The sequence below is a fragment of the Otolemur garnettii genome, unplaced genomic scaffold (genome assembly GCF_000181295.1).
Source record: "Otolemur garnettii isolate 467f Iridium unplaced genomic scaffold, OtoGar3 scaffold00111, whole genome shotgun sequence".
NCBI classification, from domain to species: domain Eukaryota; kingdom Metazoa; phylum Chordata; class Mammalia; order Primates; family Galagidae; genus Otolemur; species Otolemur garnettii.
This window is the reverse complement of record NW_003852506.1, coordinates 4,106,679-4,123,746: the sequence shown is the minus strand read 5'-3', so window position 1 is coordinate 4,123,746 and position 17,068 is coordinate 4,106,679. Positions and strand designations below refer to the sequence as shown.

Sequence of the window (17,068 nt, the reverse complement as noted above, 5' to 3'; positions counted from 1 at the left end):
AAAAAAAAAAAAAGAACCCATGGTCCTCTTGGGTTGCGGAGAGAAACCTAATACAGATAAAACAATTAGAAAACAATAACTGATGTCATCATGGTCTGTCTTGAGTTCTCATAGGATTTGAGAAACACCGGTAGGAGGAGATGGTCCGGTGGCCAGCTCCTGGAGTAAGCCCGGAGAAGGAAGCAGTAAACCAAACATTCTCTTCTTTATCTCCTAAGTGTTATCTTCTTTATCAGCAGCTGGATTTCCTTCCAGGGAGTTTAAGAACTTGGGGTCAGGGCTCGAGGCCCAGTTCAGGCCAGAAGGAAACAAAGGAAACAAATTAGGTCACCAAGCAGTATCCCTCTTCCCAAAATACTTCCTCCTCAATGCAGAGGGCAACCGTCATCTCAAGACAGCTGTGTAGACATGTGTTTGTATACTTAAAAGTCTATAGCCTCCAGCCTGGTGCCACCGCCCCTCCTTAAACTCTAGGGAAAACTTCTCTTATGCCCCTTCCTTCTCAAGAGACGTCCACAAGAGACCATGAAAGATGCTCCCACAGGGAGGACCCTCCCTTCTCTGGCCTTCTGTCAGTTTCCCTCACTTCCAGAGAAGGACCTGGAACATGACAGCATTGACTTAGTGACATCTTGCTTTTAAAACCACTGCCAATTGTTTCTTTCCACTAAGGTGTCAGAAGGCCTGGAAACAACGTGGCGTTCAAACAGCCACATCAGGAAAGCGCAAAGAAGAACTTGACTCCCCTCTTAGAGGCTGATGTCACCATCAGTCCCTCAATTCCCGTCCACGCTCCACACCACCTCCCAGGGCAACTTCATCTGGGAGGATGTCCTCTGAACTCACGTTGAAAAAGTTTTGAATGGGACTGAGACATGCTTTGGGGATAGTCAACGAGGATCTGGCTGAAGTTCACGGCTGAGTAAAGTTCTCAAAACACAACATCTCTCTAACCCTATTGCTGCCATTTTACAGATGAAGAAGTTGAGGCTAAGAAATTCAGCATCTTGGCCAAGATTGCCCAGAGGCCTGAACAGAGATCTAATTCCAAAAATCTGTGCTCTTCACCGTCAATGCTAGTCTGTCTCCAATCACAGCAGTGGAGTTTTTCAAGCCGGCAATAGAAGCCATTTCAAAGTACTAAGCCACAGATGGCATCTGTGAAGCTTCGAGGAGCAAGCAGGGCCACAAAAGCCATGGAGACCCATAGACCGATCAACCTCGGGGCACCCCAGGGACCATATGAGCCCTCTCAGCAGACACACACCTGGAAGGAGTCTTCTGACCCACACTGAGCAGTCAGCTGTCCCCACCAGCTGTTCAGCTGCTCTCTTGGTCCCCAGAACCGACCTCCAAGATCCCAGACCCCTGGCCTGGAAATGTAAGCAGGCCGGAACACATTTTTGGAGGTTTAAGCTTTCTTATCCGTTTACCTGTACGGCCACGCCTTAGGAACCGAGAGTACAGCAGGACTGGCTTCATTCCTAAGTAATAAATTTAGGGGTTAAAAAAACAAATGATGACTAGCGTCTATCAAGAATGAGACCAGGACTCAACAGCCCTGGCTCCCGGTCAATCACAGCATCACTGACTTACGCCCCACAGAGCAGCAACTGTGGCTAATTTCTCTCCAGATGGCGGTTTGTACTTTTCCAGGCAGAATCTCGTCTCCCCCAGCCTCGCCTCACCTTTCTACGGCTCCTTGTGCTTTCCCAACATCCTGTCCGTGAACAGAGGGCTTTGCAACACCTCCAAATTTACTGCCACCCACAGATTTAATTAGCAGACTGTTTACTCCCCCCTTCACTGATTGGAATATCTTAAGTAAAACCAGGCCTCTGCTGAGCCTGTAGGTACTCCACCCCGGGCCCCTGTCCAACCAGCTCCCTGGCAGAAAATGGCATTCGCCTGGCTCCAGACCCGAGGCTGGCCCTGGTCCAAGGCAGGTCTGTGCTGTGAGGCAGCCACCAGGTACCACATGAGGGCTGCAGGCCCGGGGGGCTACCCAGGAACAGGAGACAGCCAGAAAGGAAGGGTGGGCAGAGGTTGTGAAATTAAGAAAAGCAAAATGAGACCAGTAGGGCAAGGTCTTGTTGGTAAAAGTTAGGATACAAAGACAGGCCAGCTGAACACACATTTTTCAGGACTTGTCCATGTAATCCATACAGGAGGGAAAAATAAATAAATACAGTGGGACCAGAGGAGGAAGGTGGGAAGGAGAGAGAACGATCTGCTTCTTTTTAATTAACCACTAACTATACAATTAGAAGAGACTAAACTAGCCGGGTGAGGTCATCCTCACCTGTAGTCCCAGCTCCTTAGGCTTAGGAGGCTGAGGTGGGAGGATTGCTGGAGCTCAAGGATTCATGACCAGCCAGGGCAATATAATAAGACCCCATCTCCAAATAAATAAACAAGAAACCCCACTAAACTGAATATCTTTTAAGTTCAAGGAGTTAAAAATAACATACCAAGTCCTTTCAATCCAAGGACTCCAACATGCATCAGGAGAAACAAAACAACAACCTGTTTTAACAGCAAGGGAAACAAACATGAGAACAGTGCACAAGGCAAACAGGCCTAGTTAACTTCTGCAGAGCCACTTACTGACCCAAGGACCTTGGGCTGTTCCGGCTCCGAGCAGGAGTGGAGATGCCGCAGAAGCATCCCACTGGCCCAGCTAAAGCCAGGGGCAGCTTCCACCGCACACACCCAAACAGCCCCAGGCTGACGGATGGGATGACAGACCAGCCACAACCGCTCTCCCTGATAGGCTGACCCCCGCCCCTGCTGGGTTGCTGACTTTACACCCTCAATTAATTTTTCCTACGCTATTTTAGGGCTTTATGACTACTCTTACTTCTTTATTCTTTGGCTCTGAAAGAGCAGTCAGGCAATTAAACCCTCGGTGCTATTGTTAACTCACAATCGGCGCTGAAATCACGTCTCCCTTAATTTGCCTAAATTAATTTTGCTACATAAAAATTCTTGTCTTTCCAACAGACTAGTGATGAAAACTCATTTAGGGGGATTCGTTACCTCAACTTATTAATTTCCTCACACCCTGGCTTCAAACGTGCTTGGGGATGGGGGAAAGGAGCCCGTCAGAATTAAGGCATTCCTAAAATAAGGACATGTACCCAGCATGGCAGGTCATCCCAGGAAGGCACATGACGACCTTCCTCTAGGTCAGGGCTGCCCAATACAAACAAGTCACCTGTTTTATTCAACCCAGGGTACCACGAATATGATCGTTTAGGACATACAGTCAACATAAACAAAGATCACTGAGACACCTAACACCCTTCCCTTTCCCACTGTCTCTGAGCTCTGGTCTGTAGGTCACACTAACAGCACTTCCTAATTCAGACCAGCCATCTGTGGTCACCACAGTCAGCAAGACGGTCACAGCCCCTGTCGTTGTAATGTGTGGCCAGGAGGGAACAAGGTTAGTTAAAGAATTTCCTGTGTATGAGGCACTCCAGATCTTCCCAAGCAACAGGATGGGCTGAGCTTTTAAGACAAACATGTCCTTCTGTCTGTCAGGAACACCTGCCTGGGGCTGGGCACAGCTACCTGGGGCTGGGCATGGGGGCTCATGCCTGTAATCCCAGCACTGTGGGAGGCCGAGGCAGGTGGATTGCTTGAGCTCAGTTATTCAAGACCAGTCTGAGCAAGAGCGAGACTCCGTTTCTAAAAATAGCTGGGCATTGTGGCAGGAGCCAATAGTCCCAGCTATTCCGGAGGCTGAGGCAAGAAGATCTCTTGAGCCCAAGAGTTTGAAATTGCTATAAGCTGTAACACTATAGCACTCTACTGAGGACAACAAAGTGAGACTCTGTCTCAAATAAAAAAAGAAAAAACTGCCTGGAATCGGGGGAACATCTATAGGGTTCTGAATTTCAGATCCAAAAACCTAACACACTGTCTATAATGGAAAACACAATATATAGAAAGAGAATTCCTAAGTACGAGAAACCATGCTAGGGGCTGAAACCAAACATGTTCAAATTCACCATTAATACCTAAGCCTACAGTGCTGGCCAGGAGACTTAATCTTTTGTGGATCTCCATGCCTTATTAAAAAGCCAGTTTGTATGCCAGCATCAAAACATCACACGTACTCTATAAAGATGTACAACTATATGTACTCTTAACAATTAAAAATACAAAAGAGCTTTAAGCACGAAAGCTAAAAATAAAGCCATTATACTGATAAATTAACATATGTATTTATAATGTTATTAACCATACCTAGAATATCTTGTGTTACTTTAAAACGCTAATTCAAAATGTTTTATGGGATTTTATTCTGGCAATAAACTAATATTTCATAATGTAAAAGGTAATCAAGTTAAAATAAAAAGTCATTTAATCCAGTACCTACATTGAGAGAGCAATTATATTTCACAATAGGGAACTGAGCTCTCTGGGCTAATAGTCTGTCTCGTTCCAAATTCCAGAACAAACCAAAGAATCCAAAATTGGCACTTAAGAATCTCAATTTCTTCCAGCCTGGCCAAAAGTGCTTCCCATCACTGAGTCTTCACTACCCCAAGAATCCTAAAAGAATAATCACTATGAGGGCAGTGCAGCATACGACGTATTTTCTCTGAAGTCTTATTCTTATAAGTTGATCCAGAAAGTTCTTGTTACCCTCAATTTTTTCTCCTATCACCTTAAAACTGAAGCACATATACATGAACTCTGACTCCTTAACGTTCATGAAAGCTGTGGACCCAAGCTTCACAGCACATGGTAGAAAGAGGACCCAATCCGAAGCTCCCCGAGGCCAAGTGAGCGCAGCCCGCCCACCTCGACACCTGCCTCTGTCAGAACCCCTGGAGCTCTGAGACAGCCAGGAGCACCCTACCTAGTTCTCTAACCTGGCCTTCTTCCCCTTGCTTTGTCCCAGGGCACAGACACACTGCTTACCTCCCCATGGGAACAGAAAAGCCCACAGAGGGGTATTTTCAGCTGACACACGGGGCTGGGGTCCTGCCTTGGCACACCCACCATGTGACCCCCTGGATGACATGGGACTCTGGACTTGCTCTTCCTGAGCAAGTACTAAACTGAATGGTGAAGGAGTGCCAGCGCCCATGCCAAGGACAGGGATGACTCGGATGCACATGAACCTGCCCCTGAGATTCGGAGGCACACAAACAGATGCACAGAACACAGACAGTGCTGGTGCAGCAGAAAGGCCCCGGAAGGCTTCCTAGACATGATGGTGTCTGTACTATGCCTTAAAGAAACAAGCAAGAATGGACCAGAAGGAGAGAAAACACATTGCTTCTCGGCCTTTTGGCTAAGATCAAGTGTGAGACAAAACACAGCACAGGCAGAGGTTGGCAACTGACTCTTCCTAAGCCTTTTCCAAGTCTGTTTGAAGCATCTCCCAGAATTAACTCAAGTAACTCCCTGGGAGGTAGGTGCCATTATTATCCCCATTTGATAGATGAGGAAACTGAGGCATGGAGCAAGGTCAGACACTGTTTGAGGTCACTCTGTTAGTAAGTGGCTGAGCAAGGTCAGCCTGAGCAGGCTAACTCGGGTTGGAGTTTGCCCTTTGGTCTATGAAAGGAATAGCCCTTAACCCGTGTGCACCCCTGTGCCTGCATGTTCAAGGAGGGCTTGCGTGCTTGTGAGCAGCAAGCAAACGGAGCAGCTGGACCATCTCGGAGGGCAGGAATGAAATCTGAATGCAGGGGGCTCCACAAAGGGAGTCTTAAAGACAAGAGCTTCCAAGTCTTACCCACATTCTTCAATCAAAACAGAGCCTCTCCATAGGGACCTACCAGCGTGTATCCCCAGGGGAGCTGCGTGGGCAGGGCTGGTGTGAGCAGGGGTGAGGTGGAAGGGGCAGAACAGGGAACATACACCAGGCCAGGGCTCAAAATTCATCCCAGAAGCAATGGGGAAAGTCTGGCAAGTGACACGCTCAGACACAGTTTAGAGGACTAGCTGACCTCCCAGGGATAGTGCCTTGGAGGGTAAGGACAAGACAGCAGAGAACAGAAGGTGGTGTGAGTTCAGGAGTGAGGGCAAGAAGAGTATATTCATTCCCTAAGGCTGCCATAGCAAATAAGTTGATTCTTCCACAATGTGGATGCCAGAAGTCCAAGATCAAGGTGTCAGCAAGCCTGTGCTCCCTCGAAAGTGTAGGGGAAAACCTCTCCTTGCCTCTTCTTGCTTCTGGGGGCTGTGGACAGCCTCCTGGCTTGTGGGTAAATCACTCCAACTTCTACCTCAACTTCCCCTGGCCTTCTCTGTGTGTCTGTGTCTTGGGATGTAGGGCCCACCTACTCCAGCATGATCATACTAAAAGACCCTGTTTCCAAATGAAGCCACATTCAGAAGTTTCCCACCCATGACTTTCTGGGGACACCACTCAACCCACTACTGAGAGCCTGAATGGCAGCCCAGGCCTTGGGACAGGAGAGGGATGGCCCAATACAGCAAGGCAGGAAGCAGTAAAGAAGGTGTGTTGTCTTTGGGGGGCTAAAAAGTACAAAAGTTAGAATACATACCTGTACTTACAAAAAACGATATTACAAGGAATCATCAAAATCAAGAAAAGTAGTGACCCAAGGAGACAGGAAAATCAGGTCAGGGGTGAGGGCAAGACTCCCTTGGGTGCAGTTTACTGCTCAGCTTCTGAGCACAACCCCACAAAGGCTCTGTGTATCCAAACAAAGAAAAATCAAAAAGCAGTGTTCTGGAGTTGCAGATTACAAGTGGATAAAACATAATAAACATACAGAATAGAGAGTAAAAGAAGCCAAAGACAAACAAGTGTGTCCTGTGCGGTTCCACCCCATCAAGTCCAAAAATCAGTCTACGGGTTAGAGATCAGGGTTGGGTTGCCCTTAAGGGGAAGCCCAGGGGAAGGTTTCTGGGGTCTCAGCACATTCTGTCTCTGAATCTGAGTGCCGGTTACACAGTTGGACCCCGTTTGTATCCAGTTGTACACACAATCATGCATACTTACTTCTCTGTATGCATGGTACATTGAATTCATTAATTTTTTAACATAATGGACACACAAACGTTGGCATATAGCTGCCTGTCTTTAAACTGGGGATGACATCACCCTGTTTACAGCAAATCTCTCCTATCTGGGGATGTCAATAGTTCTAAGGGAGATGACACAGAATGCTGTCACTGTGCAAGCTTAATGTCATGCAGTTTTATAGAACAAAGTCCATGTAACATGGTTTAAAAGATCCTCTTTTTTTTCCAAAACAAATGTGGATATAATGCCTGCGTTAGTGCTGTCTTGGTTTCAAAAGAGATTTGGCCCCCATTGGGAAAGGCTGAAATTTTAGCTGCACAAGCAAGGAGGGAGGGGGCTCTGAAAACATTTTTATGTCTTTCTCACTGAAACAAAAGACCAAAAATGGACTTTCCATGAGCAGTGGTGGGAAGGAGGGGCAGCCTGCACATGTCGTCCGGCACGGCCGCTCGTTCCAGCCACCTACTACGCCTCTCCGTAATGGAAACGCCAGATTTAAACAGGTGTCATAACAGTAAAGGGGCCCCATAAATGGGAAACCAAGGAGGCCTTTCGGAGCTGGACAGCTGGTGTGAGAGTGAGGGTTACAGACCTAAGTGGTCCCCAGACTTCCGGAGTCTGCTTTACTTCACCTCACACACTCTTAAACATCCATTTGCCTCCACGAGCACACACACACCACATATATAAAATCTCTCAACAGGGAATTTCTGCCATTCTTAAATGGTCTTGCCTAAATAAAATACCTTTGACAGAGTACCCTGAGCTATTGGATTGTATTAAATGAGGGGAAAAAGGGGGAACTGGTTATTCTATAATAAACAGTCTACTCAGGCTAGCAGTTACAGAGCCAGAATGGACCACTCGGTGGAGGGGTGTGAAATGAAAAGGGGGAGTGGAGTGTGGCGACCTTGACATTGGCAGGGGTGGGGGTCAGCAGGCTGAAGCCCGATACCCACCCAGGTGCTATCATCGGCTGACAAGCGGAGAGTTTATGACAGCCAGGTTGTGTGGCCTGCTTGCCCACCTCCTCACCTGGACAATGGGGTAACAATACCCACCTTGCGAGGACATTTTAATGATAACACATGTAAAGTATCAAAAGGCCCAGGGAGAGAGGATGGATAAAAGGTAGCAGCACAACGGTCACGGTCATAAACACCACCTATAAAAATATTCATGATCTCCTTGAAAAAAATGATTCTGAATATAAAATGAAGGACACAACTTGATCTGAAGTCCCAATAACAAAAAAAAAAAAACAAAAAACGGGAAAGCTGGTAAATTCTCTTCCTGTTTTAGTTCACCCAGCTGCCATAACAAAACGCCATGGACCGGACGGGGAAATACCAGCAACTATTCTCTCAGAGCTCTGGAGGCTGAAGGCTGACGTGAAGGTGTTGTGGCTTTGGCTTCTCAGGGCCGCTCTCCCTCCGTCCTCACATGGCGTGGTGTCTTTCTGTGTGTGCAAACTTCCTCTCATTATGAGGCCATCAGCCCTGTTGGATTAAGGCCCCACATTTATGGCCTGGTTAATCTTTAATCATTTCTTTAAAGATTCTATCTTAAAAGGCTGTCACTCTCTGAAGTACTGGCATTTGGAGGTAGGGTGGGGAAAGACAATTCAGCCCATAACACCTCCCTACTTCAAAATTTGAAGTGTTAACTTGGTGTTCACAAAACTAAAAGACCTACAGCGTACAAAGGACAGGCGAAGACGTGGAGTAGTTTTGCCTGAAAAGAACCAGTGGAACGAGGTGGACAGAGGCACGGCAGCCAACCACAAAGGTTTATAGGGCAAAGAGGAGCTGACTTAACTGCCTCACACAGCACAGACCTCCATTTCTAGCAAGGAACTACTTTCTTTTTCTTTGAAACAGACTCTCACTCTGCTGCCCCAAAGAGTACCATGGCATCAGCCTAGCTCACAGCAATCTAAGCTCCTGGGTTCAGGTGATCCTCCTGCCTTAGCCTCCCAAGTAGCTGGAACTACAGATGCCTACCATAATGCCCAGCTAATTTTCCTTTTTTTTTTTTTTTGAGACAAAGTCTCACTGTGTCACCCTCTGTAGAGAGCTATGACGTCAGAGCTCACAGCAACCTCAAACTCTTGGGCTTAAGCAATTCTCTTGCCTCAGCCTCCCAAGTAGCTAGAATTATAGGCACCCGCCACAACATCCAGCTCTTTTTTTGTTGCAGTTGTCATTGTTGTTTAGCTGGCCTCGGCTGGGTTCAAACAGCCCAGGTGTATGTGGCTGGCACCCTACCCACTGAGCTGTGGGTGCCACTCTAATTTTCCTATTTTTAGTAGAGACTGGGTCTCTTACTCAGGCTGGTTTTGAACTCAAGAGCTCATGTAATCACTCATCTCAGCCTCCCAGAGTGGTAGGATCACAGGTATGAGCCACAGCACCCAGCCAGGAACAACTTTCTTTAAAAATAAGAGATAGGGGCTGGGCACAGTGGCTCACACCTATAATCCTACCATTCTGGGAAGCCAAGGTGGGTGGATTATCTGACCTCAGGAGTTTGAGACTAGCCTGAGCAAGTGTGAGACTCCATCTCTTAAAAAAAAAAAAAAGAAAATAGCTATTTGGGAGCCTCGGGCAAGAGGATCACTTATGCCCAAGATTTTGAGGTTGCTGTGAACTATGATGCCAAGGGCTAAAAAGTGAGACTCTTTCTCAAAAAAAAAGAAAGAGATGGGTCTTGCTATCATGCCCAGGCTGGTCTCAAACTCCTGGGCTCAGGCAATCCTTCCACCTCAGCCTCCTGAGTGGGTGGGACTACAGGCACACACCACCACCCTTGGCGGGAACAACTTTCTAACAATTTACTTAATCAAGGGCAGAAGGCGTCTAGTACCCTCCTTAGTCTTCACCAAGGCAAACTAGCATGTATGTCATGTCGTGCCCACCACCCATGAGTGGGCACTCCTTCATCCTGCATCCCTACACAGGGGCCGCAGGGGACCAGCAGCTGATGCTGATCAGCTCACTTGAGTCAGCAATGGAACCTCGATTCTGTGACTCTGGACCTTCTGTTCTTCCCTCTGCTCCAGAAGGGAAAACCCAATAAAGCCTCAAGTGACATTCCTCAGCCAAGATGTCAAGAAGATACCTGGATTAGAGGGGGCATTATCAACCCTAAAGTCCCAACCTAAAGCCTGTCACAGCAGGGAAGGGTGAGCAACAGTCTCGAGAATGACGTCACCCTCTTCAGAGTAGCTGCAACAGGCCACCTACCACCAGTTCCCCAGTCCCTGCCTCAGAAGATGTCTTAATGTCGCATTCAATTTTTGGTTCAGAAAAATCAAAGATATAGGACTTTGGAAGGTAGGAAGGATCTCAGAAATAATGGCCCATTGATGAGGAATCCAAAGGCGACAGTTGTTTCTAGTTTTCAGTTTGGTTTTGTTTTGCTCTGAGGCATGTTAAAAAGACTTAAGAGATAAGATAACTACAGTATTATGTAAAAGCTTAAAACAATGTTAAAAGTAATAAACACAAAAAGTTCAGTCTGCCTGAAAAGTCAAGAAGGAGAGAAAGAGAGAGATTCAACAAACAGCAACAAAATAAATTAAATGATTGAGACCTGGGTGCTGATTAGGCTGTGATGTGATGAGCCAAATATAAATACATATTGATAAACTCATATACTAACATATGTGAGCTGATTAAGACTTTCAGAAAGCAATTTTGCAATTCAAATCAAGAGCCATTTTTTAAAATGTCATAGTTAACTCATATGTAATACCAATACTACATCCTGGGAATATATCCTGAGAAAAATATGTTTAGAAAAGAAAGAAGGCAAAATATACATAAAGAATGTGAAGGCTCGGCGCCTATAGCTCAACCGGCTAAGGCGCCAGCCACGTACACCTAAGGTGGCGGGTTCGAATCCCCAGCCCGGACCCGCCAAACAACAATGACGGCTGCAACCAAAAAATAGCCGGGCGTTGTGGCGGGCGCCTGTGGTCCCAGCTACTTGGGAGGCGGAGGCAGGAGACTCGCTTGAGCCCAGGAGTTGGAGGTTGCTGTGAGCTGTAATGCCACGGCACTCTACCCAGGGGGACAGCTCGAGGCTCTGTCTCAAAAAAAAAAAAAAAAAAAAAAAGAATGTGAAAAGAATCTTAAAATAGTGACAAAAGGAACACAACATAAATATTCAATTACAAGGGAATGGGTAAGTGACAAGTCCAAGGATAAAGTGGCTACACTATACATGTTGATGATACAATGTTACTCAAAAAGAAACAAAATACAAAGCTGCATTTCTGCAAGAGTTACAAATGTGTAAAAGTATGAGAAAAATATGGATAAGAAAGAACAGAGAAAACCAAACGCTTCCTTCTAAGTGTATGGTATTGTTCTTACTAAAATCGTTCAGTCAATAAAAATACATTTTCAGAGTAACTGCAGTGTGAAATCCCTGGAAATTGCCTCATTCTCCCTGCTGCTTCCTGCCTGGAAAAATAGGTTGGGAATGTCAAACTAAAGCCTGAACCCTCATCAGATCTCAATGAGTGATTTGATCACTTTCCCTAAAAACAGTCTGTGGCCATTCCTCCCTGTGTAGTCAAGCAAATGAATGCTATTCCCTTACCCTTTACCCAACCACAAGCTGTCCAGCACCCTGCCCACACGAAGATCTCCCTCATTCTTCTGCCTAGTATAGTCTTGCGGGATAATCTGACCTCCTAGCCAAAGCATATTCTCCTTGAGGTTAGGGAACTCAGCCTCTTCTTATTTCTACCTGTAAAGGATCTTCCATTATTTTCTATTCTCCTGGACTTTCAGCATCCAGAAACAAAGTCTTCCACAACCAGCTGCAGGTAAGGTCCTGGGCTGCTTGGCCTGAAGTCTCCATAACCCGTGAGAAAGCCCAGGTCCCGAGGGCTCACCTTACAATCAAAGGCATACTGGTGCAATGCCCTTGGTTGGCCGGTCTCTGTTTATCTCTTGGTTCCAAACTGCTTGCCTGGCTGCAGGACCACACACCCAGCTGCCCCTTCAGAGCACATGCAGGCTAATTTTGGCTTCTGCTATTGCATCAGATTCACCCTGGCTGGAAACTGCTCACCAGCAACTTAGAGAAACTCTTCTTGCCACCCCTTCTTGGGTGTAGGACTGTGCCTGTCTCTAGTCTCTCCCAAGCAAGGGCCTTTGTGCCCTTGGGCTTCTCGCCCCATGGCTGCCGCCATGCCCAGCTCACCCTCGTGGCAGTGGCCTGCGTACTGTGCATTCATACTGACTGCTGAGCTGCAAATCGGGAGCAAGTTTGCCAAAGGAGATGAATCTGGCTGAGACTCTGCTGTTGAAGGGTTTGTGGTCAAGGAAAAATCCACTGAGCCCCAGCTAGAGTATGAGGATGCACCTAAAACAGCCGATGATTATTACGACAATTCAGAGGCGAGGGAATGACTTTAAGTCATGGAGGAAGCAGAACATCGAGGAAAACTATAAGAAGATGGCTGACTTCAAACTGACTCAGAAGAAGAGGCAGATTTTGAGAAGCAGAAATGGGAATGTTCTGGATCTAGAGACAATGTGAGTGAAAGAGGAGAACAGGAGAAGCCACCGCTCTTCCTCTTCCCCTAAGCGGCCTGAGGTGATCTGTGAAAATGGTTCGCTATTCACTTGACCCAGAAAACCCCACAAAATCATGCAAGTCAAGAGGCTCAAATCTTCGTGTTCACTTTAAGAACACACGTGAAACTGCTCAGGCCATCAAGGGTATGCATATACGAAAAGCCACCAAGTATCTGAAGGATGTCACCTTAAAGAAACAATGTGTACCATTCAGACGTTACAATGGTGGAGTTGGTAGGTGTGCCCAGGCCAAACAGTGGGGCTGGACACAGGGTCAGTGGCCCAAAAAGAGTGCTGAATTTTTGCTGCATATGCTTAAAAATGCAGAAAGTAATGCTGAACTTAAGGGTTTAGATGTAGATTATCTGGTCATTGAGCATATCCAAGTGAACAAAGCACCCAAGATGCGTCGCCGAACTCACAGAGCCCATGGTCGCATTAACCCATACATGAGCTCCTCCTGCCACAGTGAGATGATCCTTACTGAAAAGGAACAGATTGTTCCCAAACCAGAAGAAGAGGTAGCACAGAAGAAAAAGATATCCCAGAAGAAACTGAAGAAACAAAAACTTATGGCACGGGAATAAATGCAACATAAAATAAATGCAAATAACTGTCAAAGGAAAAAAAAAAAAAAAAAGAGGAGAACAGGATATATCCCAGAGCAGAAATGACTTCCTTTTCACTGGTGCAAAGCATTTGAACAAGGATTCCTGGCGAATAAGATTGTAAAACAGGGCTCAGACCACAGGACTGAGTAGAGCCATTGAAAGTGACAGAGCTAAATTTTAGGAAAATCAAGTCTCTTAGCATTAAGGACACATACATATTATATTGTCCTTTTTGGGGGCAGAGGGGCAGAGTCTCTCTGTCTCCCTGGGTAGACAGTGCAATAGCATCACAGCTCACAGACACTTCAAACTCCTGGGCTCAAGCGATGCTCCAGGCTCAGCATCCTTAGTAGCTGGGACTACAGGCACCTACCTCACACCTGGCTAGTTTTTCTATTTTTAGCAGAGACCTTGCTGGTCTCAAACTCCAAAGCTCAAGCAATCGCCTGCCTCAGTCTTCCACAGTGTTGGGATAACAGGCATGAGCCACTGCACCCAGCCATATTATTTTGTCCTTAACTAATTGCTATCTAATGGAGTGTCTGGTTATGTCTGTGGGTTGAATTGTGGCCCCCTCAAAAAGAGACAGGCTAGAATCCTAACCCTTGGTACCTGTGAATATGAGCTTCTTTGGAAATTGGGTCTTTGCAATGTAATCAAGTTAAGAGGAGGTCATGGTGAATTAGGGTGGGCCCTACATCCAGGGATTGATACCTTTATACAATAAAAGAACGGAGGAGATTTGGAAAGACAGTTACATAAAGTAGTCAGACGTTGGAGCCAAGGACCCCTGAAGTCACCTGCTGCTGAAAGAGACAAGAAAAGAATCTTCCTGGAGCCTTCAGAGGAAGCTGGCCCTGCTGACACCTTGCTTCCAGACTTCTAGCCTCCTCTACTGTGAAAGAATGAATTTCTGCTGTCACCCAGTTTGTGGTGCCTTGGCATAGCAGTCTTAGGAAACTAAAAAAGACATGCATTCAATTTGACTTGGAAATCATCAACGTTTTAGGACCTTCAGAGAAGACCAGAGGACAGGATAAGCCAGGAGGCAACTCTAGAGAAAAACTGAGGTCATGCGGCACACTCATAATCAAAACAGTGGATACACGGACACTGTCTAAGGAGAAAGGGGGAAAGGGAGGCAGTCAGCCCTCCAAGGTCAACCACATTGTGATGCCTGGGGGCAGTGGCTTAATCCTAGCCTAAAAAGATCCATCAATAGGGCTAATCCTTCCATTGAGATTTAATCGCTGGGCTCCTCTGCCGCTCCCACTGGCTTTCTCATCTTTGTTCACTCCTAACAAGAGTCCAATATTCTCTATTCTGCCCAAGGTCCTCATTGCTGAGTGGAGCACTTTGCAATTAATCCCCATGTGTAAGTGGATTACAAAACTAGAAAATATGACTTTAGAGGCCTCAATTTCCACTACTCGCCACTACACACTGACAAATATGTATATTCATTAATGGGATTTTTCTGATTATAAAAGTAACTCCCATGCCTTGTAAAATCTTTCAAAGTTAGGAGAAAACCATACATTAGAACAGAAGAACCACCCGTGATATCAGAATAGTTTATCTTTTTAAATAAAGAATATTTACAATGGGTATTTTGATACACCTGATGTCATGAAGGGAAATAGTTTGTAATTTTTGAAAGGTGGGGGTTTTTTAATATAGAATGTTCCAGAAGAATCACCCAGGCAGAGGAAGAAAATTTAAAAAGAAACCACAGCATGCCTGAAAAAAATGGTGACGGTTGGGTCTATGTAATCAAAGGCCGCTAAACATTTTAACATTGCTAGAGGTCAGAAAGATTTTCTTCAGGTCAAAGAAGAAAATTCGAAGACCCACATTTCATAGCATCTACAGTCAGAATAATAAACTACTAAACCTGACTTGCTCTCTATTCCAGAATTCCACAAAGTCACTTTTATATGCTGAAAAAAAAAATACCCTATTATTTCCTTGAGAGGTTTCAATTTTTTCTCAAATTAAAGTTTCCTTGCAGCAACCAAAACCATTTCTTACATTCTTGGACCCTGTCTCCCCAGACCCCCATAACTCTTGGCTGTCTTGGCTGCAGGGCTGCACCACAGAATATCAGGGGCGGCCCCTGTGCTGTAGTAAAGTCAAGGTCCAGGCACTCTAGATTGCTAGGTGCTGGTTGCTCAGAGGCTCATAAATTCACTTTTCCTGACTTGGATGAGATTCAGAACTGCTGTATCACAGGCTAAGAAGACATGGATTAAAGCAATTAAAATTCAGAGACTGTCCAAGAGGAATAATTTTAGCCTTTTGCACTCTAATAAGCTACATCAACCGGGCCTGGCTTAAAGAATGGGCAGTTAACCGGGATCTCTAAAAATCTCTGGCATGAAGTCTCCAGGTTCCTAACCAGGATCTTTTTTACTAACCAGCATCTTTTACAAAGAAACACCATCTGGTTTTGACCCCATCTCTTGACAAAGGAGATGACCACTTGGGTATATTCTTACTTGAAGCAAGCTAAAACTGTGAAAATTGGCTCCTATAAACCTTTGAGGTCACTTGAATTGTTTGATACAACAGGTGAAGGCTCACAGAACCCAGTTTGCAGGCAGACTCAACCCTCAAATTAAAGCAATTAACTGTCAGGAGGAGAGAAGAAAAGGGGAAAAACCAGAGGGTAAATTTTTTAAGTCTATTTTTGAAAGAATTAGATTGTTTAGTTAACTGAAACCTACAGTTACAATGTGTTAATTTTTTTACATTACCACAATATGTTAAAGTGCAGAATTGAAATTATAAATTTCAAGATTCTGTGATGAGAATAATTTTTCTAACACTCACATAGTTTTCTAAAATGTTACAGCAGACCTTGCCCCATACTCAGAACATTTTCCAAAAATATTTTCAATGCTCGATAAACTGCTCGAGAGGGATATTATTGTAATGAACACCCAGCAATATTCTTCCTCCCTAATATTAATCACAACCAATTCGAGGGTTAGGCACAAGCCTTTCATAATAGTTATTAGCGATGCCCTTAAGTCATTAAGTAGGAAAACTTGCTCAAGCACAGAGAAGCCCAAAACACCTGAAATCATTATCTAGTGTTTAAGAATTTTCTATCCTAAAAAAGAAAGATACTTTATTAATTTAATTCCAGCTCAAATAACCAAAGCTCACGTCTCAAGAGAGCTCAGTTCTAAATATCTAGAAAATATAAGACTCTTTCCTAAGAAATTTAAATACGTGATCTCCAGTGGTATTTGTGTCCTTGAACTGCAGGGTTTCTCAACCTCAGCATTACTGACGACAGACCAGATAACTGTCTGTGCTTGGCAGCATCCCTGGCCTCTACGATCTAGATGCCACTAGAACCTCCCCAATTGTGACAACCAAAATGTCTCCAGACGTTGCCAAATGTCCCTTGTGGGGCAAAATCACCCCCCCAATGGAGAACCTCCATCCTAATATAACTCAACAAAAACTATCACCCAGTAAAAGTTTAGTACCCAAAAGCTGGCACCCAAAGGGAGTTCACATCCAAATTACATTGCAATTATGTCCTTCAAGCAGCTTGGGAAAATAAACAAAATAACCCAGTCATTCACTTAGTTACTAAGGTTTACTTAGGTAAACAAAGTTTTGTTGTTTTTTTAAGGGTGAAATTGATGTTTTAAAACAAAATGTGTCCTGTGTTCCTTTTCTCAATCTATAACTTAATTAGTTGTGCAAGTAGAACTGTAGAAAAGAAAATGTAAATCTAGCATACTACGGCTCAGCGCCTATAGCTCAACCGGCTAAGGCGCCAGCCACGTACACCTAAGGTGGCGGGTTCGAATCCCCAGCCCGGACCC

At 45.2% G+C, this 17,068-nt stretch overlaps 1 protein-coding gene and 1 pseudogene across 3 annotated transcripts in view; one reads left to right on the top strand and one right to left on the bottom strand.

Moving 5' to 3' along the window:
* TIAM1 (T cell lymphoma invasion and metastasis 1) overlaps positions 1-17,068 on the bottom strand; it is a 368,684-nt gene that overhangs the window by 342,453 nt on the left and 9,163 nt on the right. The window lies entirely within an intron of this gene.
* Positions 12,645-13,199, top strand: LOC100949049 (annotated as a pseudogene).